The following is a 20,678-nucleotide window of genomic DNA, read 5'->3' as shown; positions in this document are numbered from 1 at the left end:
CGCATGACGTTTGTTTGTACTGTTCGGATGTGAAAGTTTGATTTTTGAAGAAACTTCTATTTAATTTCATTTACCATGAAAGATTTCTGTGTCTACTCTAATACCGGCTGTGGTGCAATTGCTTTGATTAATTTTAATTGGTCAAAAATCATTGTTTTTGTTTCGTTAAACTGGTCTAAACAGTTTTCGTATTTGGCGTAAGCCGAGGATTTGAAATTTTCCGGTAGATCGGAGTCTACTATCAGATTCTACAAATGCGTCATATGCAGCTTGGAGACGAGTTCAAAAACTGTTAATTGTGAATTGTGTACATTAAAACAAGGTTAATAACCTTTTTACATAAGCATGCACATTATGTTCGTATTTATGTGCATATATAATATGATTGAATGTTTTGTTTGCAATCCTGCTTGCTTGTGTTTTAACAAGAACAAGGGGTATTGCGAAGAACGTGCAGATATGAACTTTGAATATACGTGTGTACCACTAATTATGTGCTATTCCCTACAAGTATAACATATTTTTGTTTTTTGTACAATTTTCCTTTGTCTTATATTCTATTTTACTTAGTTCTAAAAGTGACATTGTCAGCATTTGTAGAGTTGTTTGTACTCGTTTATGAAGACTTTTGAAAAATTATATTTCTCGGAAAAATCGGAAGCAAAATTATTTGTAAAGTCTTTTCGTAAGTTTATGAAGACTTTTGAGAAATTGTATTTAGCGGAAAAATTGAAAGCAAAATTATATGTAAAGTCTACTCGTAAATGTTTGCATAACTTGACCATTGCTGAATTTCATTTTGTATTTATTTTGTTATTAATGTTTGCATTAACTCTTCCCCTCTTAAGTCGATTGTTCTCAATCGTTTTTATAGTTAATTTAATTTGCTGTTGAAATTTGTAGAAATGGTCCGTTTTTCTCACTTGAGACAGTATTTGTAGTTATTTGTGGTTTTGATACTATGTACCATTTCCGTTTATGTGAATAAAACAAATGCTATGATGAAAAGAGTTATATATATCAAAAATTTTCCTTTTTGTTTTATGATTTACATCTTTGAAGTTTTTAAATACAACTATTTCTTGAACAACTTCTTTTACATCAGCGATTTCTAATTTCTCAAGTTCACAGTGTGCTTCCTTAAAATCTATACTATAGATTTGTTTTGAATAGTTGGCAGGGGTTCAAATATTATTTTAGATAGTACAATACATTAGGAGAAAATTGAGCTATAAGTAGTGTTAATATTATGTTATTATTTTGAAAAAGCACTGCAATTTTTATTTTACTATAGCTGTCAAAGTCTGTGATCAGGTTTAGTTCTTTCTGTGTCAAAATGTCAGTGGGGATAACTCCTAACTTGCAAGAAAATATTATTTGTCCGATATCCATGATGTGATTGTTTAAAAGTAATATTATGTGTCATTGTTAATTTTCAAGATTGCTTGATATTGTTTTTATGAACTACTCTTCCTGTTTTGGTTATAACTGTAGTATTAAGATTCTGTGCTATTGTTTCCTTTTTATACTTGGCCGCGAGTTTGTTTCCTAGTCTTTTATTTATTTTTACAAAAATTTCCTCTCCTTCTGTACATTATTTTGGGGGTGCCCTGTTTTCGTTATGGTAAGTGGTATCTCTGGTTCTCTACGAGTTTTTTAATTCTCTTTTCTTTGTCTTTTGCTAGTAGTCCGGGATTCGAGCTTACCCGTATGCCAAAAAATGCTTCTAAGGGTTTTTTTCCTGTAACTGTATGAATAGATAGGTTGTATTCGTTTACGGATCTGTCTAGGAGTTCATGATATGATCGATGTATTTTTTCTGTTTGTAAACAACGCATGATTTCTTGTAAGGTGGAATTAAATCGTTCTATTTGACAGTTAGAACAACTAGTGTAGGGGGCTGTACGAAAGATTTTTATTCCAAATTCATTTTCTATCATGAATTTTTTATAACATACTTGGAGAATTCGTCAATTGCTGTGAATACCCGCTCTTTTCCAACTAAGAATATGTCCATGTGGACTATCTGTCCTGGAAACTGAGGAATAGGTGTGGCTTGGATTTGTGGCTTCATTGGAAGCGCATTTTTTATAATATTTTTAATTTTCCTTGTCATATCTGGAAAGTTGTTATTTTATAAGAATTGTAATTTATTTTCCATACGCTTCTGTAAGCGCGCTTGTGCACTTTTAAGATAACTTCTTCTTGCTCTTGTTCACTTTTAATATCTCTTACTAGTTTATTCGGAAATCTAATCTTATAGTTTGGGAAATGTTCTAGAAATATTTCTTTTATTATTCCTATAGTTGGTTCGGAAGCTTTTATACAATTTAGGGTCAATGGATAAAGATTTCTTTAAAATTTGCACCAAATTATCGAAATTTTGATTGATTTATTGAGGTTGGGATGTTGTATGCCTATGGTAGGTAGGAAAAACGATTTCGAACTTATAATCTGGGGTGGGGGCTATATTGAGAAAGATTTGGTTCTTAAATGCGTTTATGGGAGCGTCAACATGACATATCAGATTATGAGCAGAACTTTCAGCACTATTTGTTGCCATGGATAGTGTTTGAACATCTCGTGGTATTCTGGAGAGGGCGTCAGCAACGAGATTTGCTCTTCCTGACTTATATAAGAGTTCATAATTGTGTTCTTCGAGAATGGCCTTCCACCGATTCATCTTACTGTTATTATTCTTGTTGCTTAGAGAATATTTGAGAAGTTGGTGGTCCGTGTATATTTTTACGTTTGCTGATCCGTATAGGTAGTTTCGAAATTAATTTAGTGCCTATATTATGGCAAGAAATTCTTTTTCATTGACGGCGTAGTGCTCTCCGCCTTATTCAGAGTTCTCGAAATAAAGGAAATAGGTTTGTTGTTCTGTGATAGAACTGCACCTTTTTTTCTTTAGCTTCTAGGTTTAGATTTATTGAAACAAAGAAAGATTTTTTCTTCGAGATTCTACCTTCTTCCCCTCTTAAGAGTGATGTCAAGGGCTTAGCCAATTTTGCATAGTCCCTAACAAATTTTCGGTAATACCCAGACAATCCTAGAAAAGATCGAAGTTCCTTTAGTGTTTCAGGTCCCAGTTGTACTTTTAAATTGGCATCCTCCAAAGTTTTAAAATTTTTTAAAATATTATTTGTGTGCTCGTCTTCCCTTTTACTGAAGATAATGATATCATCTATATAAACGTAACATTTCTTTCCGATATGTTAACGGAGGATGTCATCGAGAGCTCGTTGAAAAATCGACGGAGCGTTTTTAAGTCCGAAAGGTAACCTAGTGAATTCGTTCTTGCCGTTGCAAACAGAAAACGATGTTTTTTCGTAATCTGCCGGTTTCAGAGGGATTTGGTGAAACTTACTTTCTAAATCAATTACCATAAAAAATTTGTTATCCCGCAGCTGCGATGTAACGAGATTTATTTCTGGTATTGAATACCTGTCCGAAATTGTCACGGAGTTTAATTTCCTATAATCGATTACCATTCTGTACTCCCTTGTTACCTGCCGAATCAGGTTTTTTACCTACAATCCATACGGGAGAGGTGTACGGGGAACGTGAAGGCCTAATAATTCCATCATGAAGTAACTTATCAATTTGTGTTTCAATTTCAGCTTTTAAAGCAATAGGATAGGGCTAAAATCTAGTGTAAGTAGGAGAGTCAGACTTCGTACGGATTTCACCTACTACTTTTGTGGTAAATGTAAGTCTTTCATCCGGATCTGAAAAGAGTTTCGGGTGTCTTGCCACTAACATACCTAGTTTTTTTTTTTGTGACGATGTAAGGTGTTCGTCCCATTTCTATTGAGTTTAAGGGGGCATGAGACGCAAATTGTTTAATTTTTACTTTATTACCATTTTTAATTTGTAAGAAGTTATTTCCTGGGTGGATGACAGCTTCGAACTGCTTTAGCGTGTCGTTCTCTAAAATGCCATTGAATATTTTCAATGATGGCGTTATGTAAAACTTAATATTTTCTTTAATATAGAATAAATTAGCAAAGGAGTGTTCTTTGATTTCTACATCGCCTGCTACCGATTTTGCATAAAAAGCATTCTTATTTGCTATAGGTTTCCTTACGAATTGTGGTTGAATATAGTTTTTTGTTGACCCGGTGTCGACTAAAATTTTTAGGGTTTCGCCGCTCTTCGTTGTAAATTCTATGTAGGGTAACAAAGAGCTTATCATCCTAAAAAATGAATATCGCTAAATTCTAGATATTGGTTATCTGGTTGTTGATAATTGTATTGTCTGTTTGGTATGTATCTTTGTTGAGGATTAAATAAGAATTTCTCGCGAGGCCCTTGGGGACAGTAAGTGAGTTGAGAATAAAATATTTTGGACGAGGAGGCAGTGGTGGGGTGCGTAGAGGTTGTAGTAGTTGCGTTGTAGTTGGTTTTGGAAATTTCCTATTGAATTATTGTTAAGAGCATAATTTGCTCTATAAGTTTAATTTTCAAGTTTCAAAGAATTTTGACTCGTTTCTAAGAATTTTGACAAATCACCATTTAGACCGCGGATAAAGGTATCTAATGCCCTGTAACTATATGTTTGAGTCAATAAGTTTACAGACTCTTTTGATACATTTAAGCTTCCTAATTTGTTCAATATTAATGATAATTGTCTATAAACTTTTTGGGAAAAATCTTGCACTGAGAACCTACCCCATATTAATGAAGTCATTTGGTACTCGGGAGTCGCTAGATCTCTCTTATCAGCGTAATGCAGTGATAAACATTTTGAGATGGCTGTCCAATCAGGTAGAGTGTTGTAAGATTTCAAAGCAATATTTGCTTCTCTCACTATTTTATTTCTAATGGTATTTAAAATACCATAATATTTGGGTGTGCCTTTTGTGTGTTCATATATTTGTAGGATATGTTGTACACTCTTTCTCTATGAATTATATTCACCTTGACTTCCTAAGAATTCGCGAAGACATTTTACTATGTCGGAAATCTTGTCAAGATCTCCCAGATCATTTCTAAATTGTTCTTCTATTACTTGGTAGAAAATTATATTCGGTCCTGCATTAGGATTGAGTGTTGCCTGTACTATTTGTGGTCCTTGTCGTGTAAATATTTCTGTCGCTATGTTTAATATTAGGGTGTATAGTTCGATGTGCATTAGGTGGTGTATTTTTTAGGACATATGACATTTTTAAGCACTCTTTTTTTCTAATTTCTGAAGCTTAACATATATTTTTCATACATTTATAATAATTTTTATTAAATAATAGTTTTAAATATATTCACGGGTATTTCAACTATTTAAAAGTTGTTTTTTTACATAAATTAAAATAATTTTTATTTATAATTTACCTAGGTTCAATTATGGATTCCCTCGTTGTTTAAAGTTTGTTGGATAGTTGTTACTGCTACTTGGGCACCGTTTATCTATCACACTGTCACTTGGGACTTTTTGGATTTTGCTTTCACTTCAGCGTTTTGTTAATTTCCGCAGTTTTCAGTTGGGCTTTGTATTCAAAACTAATGTCTCACTTTTATTCTTGTTGTGACTTTTTATAAAAGTTATGATTTGGAGTATTTTGGGTTCCTTGCGATTTCACAAGTTTATGGATACATTCTCGCACATTATCAATATGCCGTATACCATACGCGATATGTTTCCGGTTTTTTAACTTCAGCTACGCACCGTACTAATTGAGGACGTTTCACGCGATAAGCTAAGTATTTAGTCCTTTGTAACAGCACTGCTTGAGGGCTTTTTGTTAAAAAATAACTCCCGGTTTTTAAATTTTGCTCGGGCGCCAATCAATACCTTCCATTGTGACGGAAGTAAAAAAAAACACCCTAGTTTATTTTTGGTCAGTACGACCGCACTTTATTATTATCCAAATCAAACTGACCGAAATTACAATTTTCCTTCGTCTTATATTCTATTTTACTTAGTTCTAAAAGTGGCATTGTCAGTACATGTAGAGCTGTTGTATTCGTTTATGAAGACTTTTGAGAAATTATATTTCTCAGAAAAATCGATAGCAAAATTATTTGTTAAGTCTTTTCGTAAGTTTATGAAAACTTTTGAGAAATTATATTTCGCGAAAAATTTAAAGCAAAATTATTTGTAAATTCTTTTCGTAAACGTTTGCATAACTTGACAATTGCTGAATTACTTTTTGTAATTAATGTTTGCAGAACGAATGTTGGCATTGCGCTCAGGCCTGTTGACGAAACGAATTGTTTTAGCGAATGATGATCCAGTTCCTTTTGTATAATTGGTGAAGTCAGATGTCATCGTACGTGGTTTTCTTAATGGTTGAGTGTGGCGGTGTTGTCGTTTGTGGTGAGATCCTGTGAGTGTTCTCAGATTTGTTCCCACTTGTGGTGTATATGATGGTTTATATTGGGGCGTGCCATTAGTTTCCCAGGTGGAGCGGTATATTTGGAGGAGGAAGTTTATACTCATTTAGTAGTACATATATGCTGTAAATGTACCAGGTATCACGGGGTACTGCTGTTGGAGTACTCGAGGGCGCGGTATGCATGTGAATGCAGTAGTGGTATAGCCATATTTATCTGTAGATAAAACATAAAAGAAGATTTTGGTTTTATATCAAAATTTGTATTTTTATGTTGGTACTAGTGCTTAGATAAGATAAGCAACTTTATTGTACGTGAGGGGGTAATATGGATATACCCTTAATATGAATTTTCTGGCTTGACTTATTATTATGTGATACTTATATATATGTTATTTTAATTGGCGGTTATTCATTATTTCTTTATTATCGGCTTATAGGATAGCGACTCCACGCCTGGCTCAGACATTGAAAAAATGGGTGCTCCTTTGAAACCTTTGAAGAGGGATCTTGGGAGAGTACAGTGATTAGCCGTGAATTGAGAATGGTTTTTTCTAACGGAAGTAATGTGGTAAATTCGATATATTATATTTATATTTGTAATATCTATCTACTTTAGGATTTGAAGCTTTTTATAGCTGATTCCCATAAATCAACCACCCATATTAGCAGCGCTTAGATAGATGCGATAAGTGCCACCTTTGCTATTTGTAAGTCTAGGTGCGTCACTGTATCACATTGGGAGTATGGTGGTCCCCTAACTTGATTTTGAATTATTTTATAATTATAAAAGTTTTGACAACTATGAGGCACTATTGTAAGAGAGGTGTCGATTTTTTTCGACTTTCTTAGAATAATTTTGTTATATGGCAGCAAGGGGAGGAAGTGCGGTAATAATCAATGAAAATCTCAACCATAATGAGCAAATGAAACTGGAAGCGGAAGATATACAAGCAACGGCAATAAACATTAAAACAAAGAATGGTAACATTACGGTAGTTAGCTTGTACAGCCCCCCGAAACACAATATTAAGTGTGATAGATATGAAGAGTTCTTCAAAAACATAGGAAAACGATTCATCATTGGTGGAGATTTTAATGCTAAACACACGCACTGGGGATCGAGGCTCATCACAACTAAAGGAAGGGAGATATTAAAAGCGGTTCAAATATATGGGTGTGAAACCTTATCGGGCAACGGGCAAACCCACATACTGGCCTACTGACCCAAACAAGGTTTCTGATCTTATTGATAAAAGATGTTTCAAGCAATTACATAAAAATAGAAGATCTTCTCGATTTAAATTCAGATCATTCGCCGATTGTTCTAACTTGAAGTGAAAACGTTATAATGAAGCCAGCTAACCCATATCTGACTAACAAATGGACTGATTGGGAAAGCTTTAGAATTTTACTTGACCAAAGAATTGAATTAGCAGTTCCATTACAATCTGAAGAACAGTTAGATCTGGATGTAAAAAAACTGACCAATGATATCCAGTATTCAGCGTGGCAAAATACATCTGAAGTTTGTTTAAGACCAAAAGGTAACAATTATCCTAAAGAAATATTGGAACTAATTTTTGAAAAAAGAAAAGTGAGGAAAAAATGGCAACAATCCAGAGTCCCACTAGATAAAACTAGACTGAATAACTTAACGTCTCAATTGAGAAACGAAATTAAACAATTTAAGAACGATACCATGAGTGCGTTTCTATGTGAACTTACAAATGACTCAAGTACTGAATATTCACTTTGGAAGTCTACCAAAAGACTGAAAAGACCAATTATGCAAACCCCTCCAATTAAAAACATTGATGGTAGCTGGGCTAGAAATAACTATGAGAAAGCATCCAGATTTGCTGAACACCTTGAAACGATTTTTCAACCCAACACGATGGATGACACTACACTGTTACCAAACATTATTGCACAAGAAAGTATGGAAATACCACGGGTCACTCTAGCTGAAATCAAAAAAGAAATTAAAAATACCATGAACCCTAAAAAAGCTCCTGGTTTCGACCTGATTACCGGCCAGATACTTAGAGAACTACCAAGGAAAGCATTACTTAAAATAACCAATCTGATTAATGCATCATTCAGACTACAATATGTACTGTCATTATGGAAAGTGGCTGAAGTTATTATGATACCCAATCATTCATTGTTACTTGATTTGCATAGTGGAAAGTGAAAGAATCAGATGGAATTAAAAATGGTGTTACATGGGAAGTAAGCGTGGTTGTAGTCCGATTTCGCCCATTTTCGCACTATGACATAGAAACATGAAAAGAACGTTATGCACCGAATTTGGTTCAAATCGGTTGAGCAGATCTCAAGATATGGGTTTTCACCTGTGCCACGCCCACTGACTAATTTTGAACGCGGTTCCTATAAAGCCAATTTATACCATCTCAGAGATAAAATTTAATGTCTCTGGCGTGTTTAGTGCTTGATTTATCGCGCTTTTAGTAGTTTTTAACAGTACCGTTATATGGGGAGTGGGCGGAGTTGCCACCCGATTTCAACTATTTTCACACCGTCAATAGAAGTGCTAAAAACATTTGCTTCTAGTGAATTTTGTTATTATAGCATTAGCGGTTTAGGAGATATGCACATTAAACCTATTAGAGGCGGGACCACGCCCACTTTTAAAAAAAAAGTTTTAACTGCAGATGCCCCTCCCTAATGTGATCCTGTGTACCAAATAACAGTCTTGTATCTTATTGCGGAGCTTAGTTATGGCAAGTTATTTGTTTTTGATTAATGGTAATTAGTACCAAGAAACATGTCTACCAAGTTTCATAAAGATATCTCAATTTTTACTCAAGTTAGACTTTCACGGACGGACGGACAGACAGTCACCCGGATTTCAACTCGTCTCTTCATCCTGATCATTTATATATATATAACCCTATATCTAACTCGATTAGTTTTAGGTGATACAAACAACCGTTAGGTGAACAAAACTATTATACTCTGTAGCAACAGGTTGCGAGAGTATAAAAACATTAGAAGAAAAAAAAGTGTGCTCAGCAATATTTCTTGAGTAGCACAAGCTTTCGATAAAGTTTGGCATGCAGGATTGAACTATAAACTTAAAATGTTACTTCCAACACAATTCTCGAAAATTCTGAAATCATATATATCAGAACGCTATTTCAGAATCAAACAAGAGGACGCTTTTTCTGTCCTAAAAAAAATCCAAGCGGGAGTTCCGCAAGGTAGTGTATTGGGACCAGTTCTTTATCTCTTATATACTAGTGACCTACCAACATTTAACGAAAATATTGTTGCTACATTTGCTGATGATACTGCAATTTTAGCCGTTGGCGACAATAATATTGAGTCAACAGAAAAATTACAAAAAGCCATTGCAGAAGTACAACGCTGGACAACTACTTGGCGCATTAAGCTAAATGAAACCAAATCAGTGCATATCGATTTCATCAATAAACGTATACAGCACAAACCAATATTTATGAACCAAAAAATAGTTCCGTATGAGAATACAGCAAAATATCTTGGTATGACCCTTGATACTAAACTTAGGTGGAAATCACATGTCAAAAAAAAACGAGAAGAATTAAAACTTAAGTACAGAAAAATGTACTGGCTATTTCCAATATCAATCCGGTAGAGTGTTGTAAGATTTCAAAGCAATATTTGCTTCTCTCACTATTTTATTTCTAATGGTATTTAAAATACCATAATATTTGGGTGTGCCTTTTGTGTGTTCATATATTTGTAGGATACGTTGTACACTCTTTCTCTATGAATTATATTCACCTTGACTTCCTAAGAATTCGCGAAGACATTTTACTATGTCGGAAATCTTGTCAAGATCTCCCAGATCATTTCTAAATTGTTCTTCTATTACTTGGTAGAAAATTATATTCGGTCCTGCATTAGGATTGAGTGTTGCCTGTACTATTTGTGGTCCTTGTCGTGTAAATATTTCTGTCGCTATGTTTAATATTAGGGTGTATAGTTCGATGTGCATTAGGTGGTGTATTTTTTAGGACATATGACATTTTTAAGCACTCTTTTTTTCTAATTTCTGAAGCTTAACATATATTTTTCATACATTTATAATAATTTTTATTAAATAATAGTTTTAAATATATTCACGGGTATTTCAACTATTTAAAAGTTGTTTTTTTACATAAATTAAAATAATTTTTATTTATAATTTACCTAGGTTCAATTATGGATTCCCTCGTTGTTTAAAGTTTGTTGGATAGTTGTTACTGCTACTTGGGCACCGTTTATCTATCACACTGTCACTTGGGACTTTTTGGATTTTGCTTTCACTTCAGCGTTTTGTTAATTTCCGCAGTTTTCAGTTGGGCTTTGTATTCAAAACTAATGTCTCACTTTTATTCTTGTTGTGACTTTTTATAAAAGTTATGATTTGGAGTATTTTGGGTTCCTTGCGATTTCACAAGTTTATGGATACATTCTCGCACATTATCAATATGCCGTATACCATACGCGATATGTTTCCGGTTTTTTAACTTCAGCTACGCACCGTACTAATTGAGGACGTTTCACGCGATAAGCTAAGTATTTAGTCCTTTGTAACAGCACTGCTTGAGGGCTTTTTGTTAAAAAATAACTCCCGGTTTTTAAATTTTGCTCGGGCGCCAATCAATACCTTCCATTGTGACGGAAGTAAAAAAAAACACACTAGTTTATTTTTGGTCAGTACGACCGCACTTTATTATTATCCAAATCAAACTGACCGAAATTACAATTTTCCTTCGTCTTATATTCTATTTTACTTAGTTCTAAAAGTGGCATTGTCAGTACATGTAGAGCTGTTGTATTCGTTTATGAAGACTTTTGAGAAATTATATTTCTCAGAAAAATCGATAGCAAAATTATTTGTTAAGTCTTTTCGTAAGTTTATGAAAACTTTTGAGAAATTATATTTCGCGAAAAATTTAAAGCAAAATTATTTGTAAATTCTTTTCGTAAACGTTTGCATAACTTGACAATTGCTGAATTACTTTTTGTAATTAATGTTTGCAGAACGAATGTTGGCATTGCGCTCAGGCCTGTTGACGAAACGAATTGTTTTAGCGAATGATGATCCAGTTCCTTTTGTATAATTGGTGAAGTCAGATGTCATCGTACGTGGTTTTCTTAATGGTTGAGTGTGGCGGTGTTGTCGTTTGTGGTGAGATCCTGTGAGTGTTCTCAGATTTGTTCCCACTTGTGGTGTATATGATGGTTTATATTGGGGCGTGCCATTAGTTTCCCAGGTGGAGCGGTATATTTGGAGGAGGAAGTTTATACTCATTTAGTAGTACATATATGCTGTAAATGTACCAGGTATCACGGGGTACTGCTGTTGGAGTACTCGAGGGCGCGGTATGCATGTGAATGCAGTAGTGGTATAGCCATATTTATCTGTAGATAAAACATAAAAGAAGATTTTGGTTTTATATCAAAATTTGTATTTTTATGTTGGTACTAGTGCTTAGATAAGATAAGCAACTTTATTGTACGTGAGGGGGTAATATGGATATACCCTTAATATGAATTTTCTGGCTTGACTTATTATTATGTGATACTTATATATATGTTATTTTAATTGGCGGTTATTCATTATTTCTTTATTATCGGCTTATAGGATAGCGACTCCACGCCTGGCTCAGACATTGAAAAAATGGGTGCTCCTTTGAAACCTTTGAAGAGGGATCTTGGGAGAGTACAGTGATTAGCCGTGAATTGAGAATGGTTTTTTCTAACGGAAGTAATGTGGTAAATTCGATATATTATATTTATATTTGTAATATCTATCTACTTTAGGATTTGAAGCTTTTTATAGCTGATTCCCATAAATCAACCACCCATATTAGCAGCGCTTAGATAGATGCGATAAGTGCCACCTTTGCTATTTGTAAGTCTAGGTGCGTCACTGTATCACATTGGGAGTATGGTGGTCCCCTAACTTGATTTTGAATTATTTTATAATTATAAAAGTTTTGACAACTATGAGGCACTATTGTAAGAGAGGTGTCGATTTTTTTCGACTTTCTTAGAATAATTTTGTTATATGGCAGCAAGGGGAGGAAGTGCGGTAATAATCAATGAAAATCTCAACCATAATGAGCAAATGAAACTGGAAGCGGAAGATATACAAGCAACGGCAATAAACATTAAAACAAAGAATGGTAACATTACGGTAGTTAGCTTGTACAGCCCCCCGAAACACAATATTAAGTGTGATAGATATGAAGAGTTCTTCAAAAACATAGGAAAACGATTCATCATTGGTGGTGATTTTAATGCTAAACACACGCACTGGGGATCGAGGCTCATCACAACTAAAGGAAGGGAGTTATTAAAAGCGGTTCAAATATATGGGTGTGAAACCTTATCGGGCAACGGGCAAACCTACATACTGGCCTACTGACCCAAACAAGGTTTCTGATCTTATTGATAAAAGATGTTTCAAGCAATTACATAAAAATAGAAGATCTTCTCGATTTAAATTCAGATCATTCGCCGATTGTTCTAACTTGAAGTGAAAACGTTATAATGAAGCCAGCTAACCCATATCTGACTAACAAATGGACTGATTGGGAAAGCTTTAGAATTTTACTTGACCAAAGAATTGAATTAGCAGTTCCATTACAATCTGAAGAACAGTTAGATCTGGATGTAAAAAAACTGACCAATGATATCCAGTATTCAGCGTGGCAAAATACATCTGAAGTTTGTTTAAGACCAAAAGGTAACAATTATCCTAAAGAAATATTGGAACTAATTTTTGAAAAAAGAAAAGTGAGGAAAAAATGGCAACAATCCAGAGTCCCACTAGATAAAACTAGACTGAATAACTTAACGTCTCAATTGAGAAACGAAATTAAACAATTTAAGAACGATACCATGAGTGCGTTTCTATGTGAACTTACAAATGACTCAAGTACTGAATATTCACTTTGGAAGTCTACCAAAAGACTGAAAAGACCAATTATGCAAACCCCTCCAATTAAAAACATTGATGGTAGCTGGGCTAGAAATAACTATGAGAAAGCATCCAGATTTGCTGAACACCTTGAAACGATTTTTCAACCCAACACGATGGATGACACTACACTGTTACCAAACATTATTGCACAAGAAAGTATGGAAATACCACGGGTCACTCTAGCTGAAATCAAAAAAGAAATTAAAAATACCATGAACCCTAAAAAAGCTCCTGGTTTCGACCTGATTACCGGCCAGATACTTAGAGAACTACCAAGGAAAGCATTACTTAAAATAACCAATCTGATTAATGCATCATTCAGACTACAATATGTACTGTCATTATGGAAAGTGGCTGAAGTTATTATGATACCCAATCATTCATTGTTACTTGATTTGCATAGTGGAAAGTGAAAGAATCAGATGGAATTAAAAATGGTGTTACATGGGAAGTAAGCGTGGTTGTAGTCCGATTTCGCCCATTTTCGCACTATGACATAGAAACATGAAAAGAACGTTATGCACCGAATTTGGTTCAAATCGGTTGAGCAGATCTCAAGATATGGGTTTTCACCTGTGCCACGCCCACTGACTAATTTTGAACGCGGTTCCTATAAAGCCAATTTATACCATCTCAGAGATAAAATTTAATGTCTCTGGCGTGTTTAGTGCTTGATTTATCGCGCTTTTAGTAGTTTTTAACAGTACCGTTATATGGGGAGTGGGCGGAGTTGCCACCCGATTTCAACTATTTTCACACCGTCAATAGAAGTGCTAAAAACATTTGCTTCTAGTGAATTTTGTTATTATAGCATTAGCGGTTTAGGAGATATGCACATTAAACCTATTAGAGGCGGGACCACGCCCACTTTTTAAAAAAAAGTTTTAACTGCAGATGCCCCTCCCTAATGTGATCCTGTGTACCAAATAACAGTCTTGTATCTTATTGCGGAGCTTAGTTATGGCAAGTTATTTGTTTTTGATTAATGGTAATTAGTACCAAGAAACATGTCTACCAAGTTTCATAAAGATATCTCAATTTTTACTCAAGTTAGACTTTCACGGACGGACGGACAGACAGTCACCCGGATTTCAACTCGTCTCTTCATCCTGATCATTTATATATATATAACCCTATATCTAACTCGATTAGTTTTAGGTGATACAAACAACCGTTAGGTGAACAAAACTATTATACTCTGTAGCAACAGGTTGCGAGAGTATAAAAACATTAGAAGAAAAAAAAGTGTGCTCAGCAATATTCCTTGAGTAGCACAAGCTTTCGATAAAGTTTGGCATGCAGGATTGAACTATAAACTTAAAATGTTACTTCCAACACAATTCTCGAAAATTCTGAAATCATATATATCAGAACGCTATTTCAGAATCAAACAAGAGGACGCTTTTTCTGTCCTAAAAAAAATCCAAGCGGGAGTTCCGCAAGGTAGTGTATTGGGACCAGTTCTTTATCTCTTATATACTAGTGACCTACCAACATTTAACGAAAATATTGTTGCTACATTTGCTGATGATACTGCAATTTTAGCCGTTGGCGACAATAATATTGAGTCAACAGAAAAATTACAAAAAGCCATTGCAGAAGTACAACGCTGGACAACTACTTGGCGCATTAAGCTAAATGAAACCAAATCAGTGCATATCGATTTCATCAATAAACGTATACAGCACAAACCAATATTTATGAACCAAAAAATAGTTCCGTATGAGAATACAGCAAAATATCTTGGTATGACCCTTGATACTAAACTTAGGTGGAAATCACATGTCAAAAAAAAACGAGAAGAATTAAAACTTAAGTACAGAAAAATGTACTGGCTATTTCCAATATCAATCCGGTAGAGTGTTGTAAGATTTCAAAGCAATATTTGCTTCTCTCACTATTTTATTTCTAATGGTATTTAAAATACCATAATATTTGGGTGTGCCTTTTGTGTGTTCATATATTTGTAGGATACGTTGTACACTCTTTCTCTATGAATTATATTCACCTTGACTTCCTAAGAATTCGCGAAGACATTTTACTATGTCGGAAATCTTGTCAAGATCTCCCAGATCATTTCTAAATTGTTCTTCTATTACTTGGTAGAAAATTATATTCGATCCTGCATTAGGATTGAGTGTTGCCTGTACTATTTGTGGTCCTTGTCGTGTAAATATTTCTGTCGCTATGTTTAATATTAGGGTGTATAGTTCGATGTGCATTAGGTGGTGTATGGTTTAGGACATATGACATTTTTAAGCACTCTTTTTTTCTAATTTCTGAAGCTTAACATATATTTTTCATACATTTATAATAATTTTTATTAAATAATAGTTTTAAATATATTCACGGGTATTTCAACTATTTAAAAGTTGTTTTTTTACATAAATTAAAATAATTTTTATTTATAATTTACCTAGGTTCAATTATGGATTCCCTCGTTGTTTAAAGTTTGTTGGATAGTTGTTACTGCTACTTGGGCACCGTTTATCTATCACACTGTCACTTGGGACTTTTTGGATTTTGCTTTCACTTCAGCGTTTTGTTAATTTCCGCAGTTTTCAGTTGGGCTTTGTATTCAAAACTAATGTCTCACTTTTATTCTTGTTGTGACTTTTTATAAAAGTTATGATTTGGAGTATTTTGGGTTCCTTGCGATTTCACAAGTTTATGGATACATTCTCGCACATTATCAATATGCCGTATACCATACGCGATATGTTTCCGGTTTTTTAACTTCAGCTACGCACCGTACTAATTGAGGACGTTTCACGCGATAAGCTAAGTATTTAGTCCTTTGTAACAGCACTGCTTGAGGGCTTTTTGTTAAAAAATAACTCCCGGTTTTTAAATTTTGCTCGGGCGCCAATCAATACCTTCCATTGTGACGGAAGTAAAAAAAAACACACTAGTTTATTTTTGGTCAGTACGACCGCACTTTATTATTATCCAAATCAAACTGACCGAAATTACAATTTTCCTTCGTCTTATATTCTATTTTACTTAGTTCTAAAAGTGGCATTGTCAGTACATGTAGAGCTGTTGTATTCGTTTATGAAGACTTTTGAGAAATTATATTTCTCAGAAAAATCGATAGCAAAATTATTTGTTAAGTCTTTTCGTAAGTTTATGAAAACTTTTGAGAAATTATATTTCGCGAAAAATTTAAAGCAAAATTATTTGTAAATTCTTTTCGTAAACGTTTGCATAACTTGACAATTGCTGAATTACTTTTTGTAATTAATGTTTGCAGAACGAATGTTGGCATTGCGCTCAGGCGTGTTGACGAAACGAATTGTTTTAGCGAATGATGATCCAGTTCCTTTTGTATAATTGGTGAAGTCAGATGTCATCGTACGTGGTTTTCTTAATGGTTGAGTGTGGCGGTGTTGTCGTTTGTGGTGAGATCCTGTGAGTGTTCTCAGATTTGTTCCCACTTGTGGTGTATATGATGGTTTATATTGGGGCGTGCCATTAGTTTCCCAGGTGGAGCGGTATATTTGGAGGAGGAAGTTTATACTCATTTAGTAGTACATATATGCTGTAAATGTACCAGGTATCACGGGGTACTGCTGTTGGAGTACTCGAGGGCGCGGTATGCATGTGAATGCAGTAGTGGTATAGCCATATTTATCTGTAGATAAAACATAAAAGAAGATTTTGGTTTTATATCAAAATTTGTATTTTTATGTTGGTACTAGTGCTTAGATAAGATAAGCAACTTTATTGTACGTGAGGGGGTAATATGGATATACCCTTAATATGAATTTTCTGGCTTGACTTATTATTATGTGATACTTATATATATGTTATTTTAATTGGCGGTTATTCATTATTTCTTTATTATCGGCTTATAGGATAGCGACTCCACGCCTGGCTCAGACATTGAAAAAATGGGTGCTCCTTTGAAACCTTTGAAGAGGGATCTTGGGAGAGTACAGTGATTAGCCGTGAATTGAGAATGGTTTTTTCTAACGGAAGTAATGTGGTAAATTCGATATATTATATTTATATTTGTAATATCTATCTACTTTAGGATTTGAAGCTTTTTATAGCTGATTCCCATAAATCAACCACCCATATTAGCAGCGCTTAGATAGATGCGATAAGTGCCACCTTTGCTATTTGTAAGTCTAGGTGCGTCACTGTATCACATTGGGAGTATGATTTTGAATTATTTTATAATTATAAAAGTTTTGACAACTATGAGGCACTATTGTAAGAGAGGTGTCGATTTTTTTCGACTTTCTTAGAATAATTTTGTTATATGGCAGCAAGGGGAGGAAGTGCGGTAATAATCAATGAAAATCTCAACCATAATGAGCAAATGAAACTGGAAGCGGAAGATATACAAGCAACGGCAATAAACATTAAAACAAAGAATGGTAACATTACGGTAGTTAGCTTGTACAGCCCCCCGAAACACAATATTAAGTGTGATAGATATGAAGAGTTCTTCAAAAACATAGGAAAACGATTCATCATTGGTGGTGATTTTAATGCTAAACACACGCACTGGGGATCGAGGCTCATCACAACTAAAGGAAGGGAGTTATTAAAAGCGGTTCAAATATATGGGTGTGAAACCTTATCAACGGGCAAACCCACATACTGGCCTACTGACCCAAACAAGGTTTCTGATCTTATTGATAAAAGATGTTTCAAGCAATTACATAAAAATAGAAGATCTTCTCGATTTAAATTCAGATCATTCGCCGATTGTTCTAACTTTAAGTGAAAACGTTATAATGAAGCCAGCTAACCCATATCTGACTAACAAATGGACTGATTGGGAAAGCTTTAGAATTTTACTTGACCAAAGAATTGAATTAGCAGTTCCATTACAATCTGAAGAACAGTTAGATCTGGATGTAAAAAAACTGACCAATGATATCCAGTATTCAGCGTGGCAAAATACATCTGAAGTTTGTTTAAGACCAAAAGGTAACAATTATCCTAAAGAAATATTGGAACTAATTTTTGAAAAAAGAAAAGTGAGGAAAAAATGGCAACAATCCAGAGTCCCACTAGATAAAACTAGACTGAATAACTTAACGTCTCAATTGAGAAACGAAATTAAACAATTTAAGAACGATACCATGAGTGCGTTTCTATGTGAACTTACAAATGACTCAAGTACTGAATATTCACTTTGGAAGTCTACCAAAAGACTGAAAAGACCAATTATGCAAACCCCTCCAATTAAAAACATTGATGGTAGCTGGGCTAGAAATAACTATGAGAAAGCATCCAGATTTGCTGAACACCTTGAAACGATTTTTCAACCCAACACGATGGATGACACTACACTGTTACCAAACATTATTGCACAAGAAAGTATGGAAATACCACGGGTCACTCTAGCTGAAATCAAAAAAGAAATTAAAAATACCATGAACCCTAAAAAAGCTCCTGGTTTCGACCTGATTACCGGCCAGATACTTAGAGAACTACCAAGGAAAGCATTACTTAAAATAACCAATCTGATTAATGCATCATTCAGACTACAATATGTACTGTCATTATGGAAAGTGGCTGAAGTTATTATGATACCCAAACCTGGAAAGCCACCCCATGAAACCACATCATACCGACCAATTTCTCTGCTTCCGGTTATGTCCAAATTGTTTGAAAAACTTTTATTGAAAAGATTAAAACCAATAATTGATGAGAAAAATCTTATTCCAAATCATCAATTTGGTTTTCGGAATCAACACTCTACGATTGATCAGGTTCATCGAATAACTGATACAATTGAAACAAGTAAGGAAGGGCTAAGTTCAGATGTAACCGAACATTTTATACTCTCGCAAAGTCAAATGGTATACTCGTTTGAGATTTCTTTGTGGATTGACAGATATTTTCGGTAGAAGGTCAACTATAGGCACTGGGGTCCACATATTTAGTACTTAGGGGTTTGAACAGTTTTGGTTCGATTTAGACAATTTTTGGCCGCAAGGTGGCATACTTTAATTGCTATTAATCATTGTTACTTGATTTGCATAGTGGAAAGTGAAAGAATCAGATGGAATTAAAAATGGTGTTACATGGGAAGTAAGCGTGGTTGTAGTCCGATTTCGCCCATTTTCGCACTATGACATAGAAACATGAAAAGAACGTTATGCACCGAATTTGGTTCAAATCGGTTGAGCAGATCTCAAGATATGGGTTTTCACCTGTGCCACGCCCACTGACTAATTTTGAACGCGGTTCCTATAAAGCCAATTTATACCATCTCAGAGATAAAATTTAATGTCTCTGGCGTGTTTAGTGCTTGATTTATCGCGCTTTTAGTAGTTTTTAACAGTACCGTTATATGGGGAGTGGGCGGAGTTGCCACCCGATTTCAACTATTTTCACACCGTCAATAGAAGTGCTAAAAACATTTGCTTCTAGTGAATTTTGTTATTATAGCATTAGCGGCTTAGGAGATATGCACATTAAACCTATTAAAGGCGGGACCACGCCCACTTTTAAAAAAAAAGTTTTAACTGCAGATGCCCCTCTCTAATGTGATCCTGTGTACCAAATAACAGTCTTGTATCTTATTGCGGAGCTTAGTTATGGCAAGTTATTTGTTTTTGATTAATGGTAATTAGTACCAAGAAACATGTCTACCAAGTTTCATAAAGATATCTCAATTTTTACTCAAGTTAGACTTTCACGGACGGACGGACAGACAGTCACCCGGATTTCAACTCGTCTCTTCATCCTGATCATTTATATATATATAACCCTATATCTAACTCGATTAGTTTTAGGTGATACAAACAACCGTTAGGTGAACAAAACTATTATACTCTGTAGCAACAGGTTGCGAGAGTATAAAAACATTAGAAGAAAAAAAAGTGTGCTCAGCAATATTCCTTGAGTAGCACAAGCTTTCGATAAAGTTTGGCATGCAGGATTGAACTATAAACTTAAAATGTTACTTCCAACACAATTCTCGAAAATTCTGAAATCATATATATCAGAACGCTATTTCAGAATCAAACAAGAGAACGCTTTTTCTGTAATAAAAAAAATCCAAGCGGGAGTTCCGCAAGGTAGTGTATTGGGACCAGTTCTTTATCTCTTATATACTAGTGACCTACCAACATTTAACGAAAATATTGTTGCTACATTTGCTGATGATACTGCAATTTTAGCCGTTGGCGACAATAATATTGAGTCAACAGAAAAATTACAAAAAGCCATTGCAGAAGTACAACGCTGGACAACTACTTGGCGCATTAAGCTAAATGAAACCAAATCAGTGCATATCGATTTCATCAATAAACGTATACAGCACAAACCAATATTTATGAACCAAAAAATAGTTCCGTATGAGAATACAGCAAAATATCTTGGTATGACCCTTG

General features: G+C 34.5%; 1 long non-coding RNA gene across 1 annotated transcript in view; it reads right to left on the bottom strand.

Annotated features, from left to right (window-relative positions):
* The window catches only part of LOC138857802 (uncharacterized), a 30,417-nt gene extending 13,437 nt beyond the window's left edge, over positions 1-16,980 (bottom strand). Inside the window, exons 1-3 of the long non-coding RNA XR_011396996.1 lie at positions 15,734-16,980; positions 10,533-11,750; positions 5,332-6,549 (exon numbers count right to left, since the gene is read on the bottom strand). This is a non-coding gene — a long non-coding RNA (uncharacterized lncRNA). The remainder of the gene's footprint in view (positions 1-5,331; positions 6,550-10,532; positions 11,751-15,733) is intronic.
* Positions 16,981-20,678: the final 3,698 nt, after the last annotated feature.

Source organism: Bactrocera oleae, chromosome 6 (genome assembly GCF_042242935.1).
Source record: "Bactrocera oleae isolate idBacOlea1 chromosome 6, idBacOlea1, whole genome shotgun sequence".
Lineage (NCBI taxonomy): Eukaryota > Metazoa > Arthropoda > Insecta > Diptera > Tephritidae > Bactrocera > Bactrocera oleae.
Note: the sequence above shows the minus strand (reverse complement) of the source record. Positions and strands in the feature narration are given on the sequence as shown.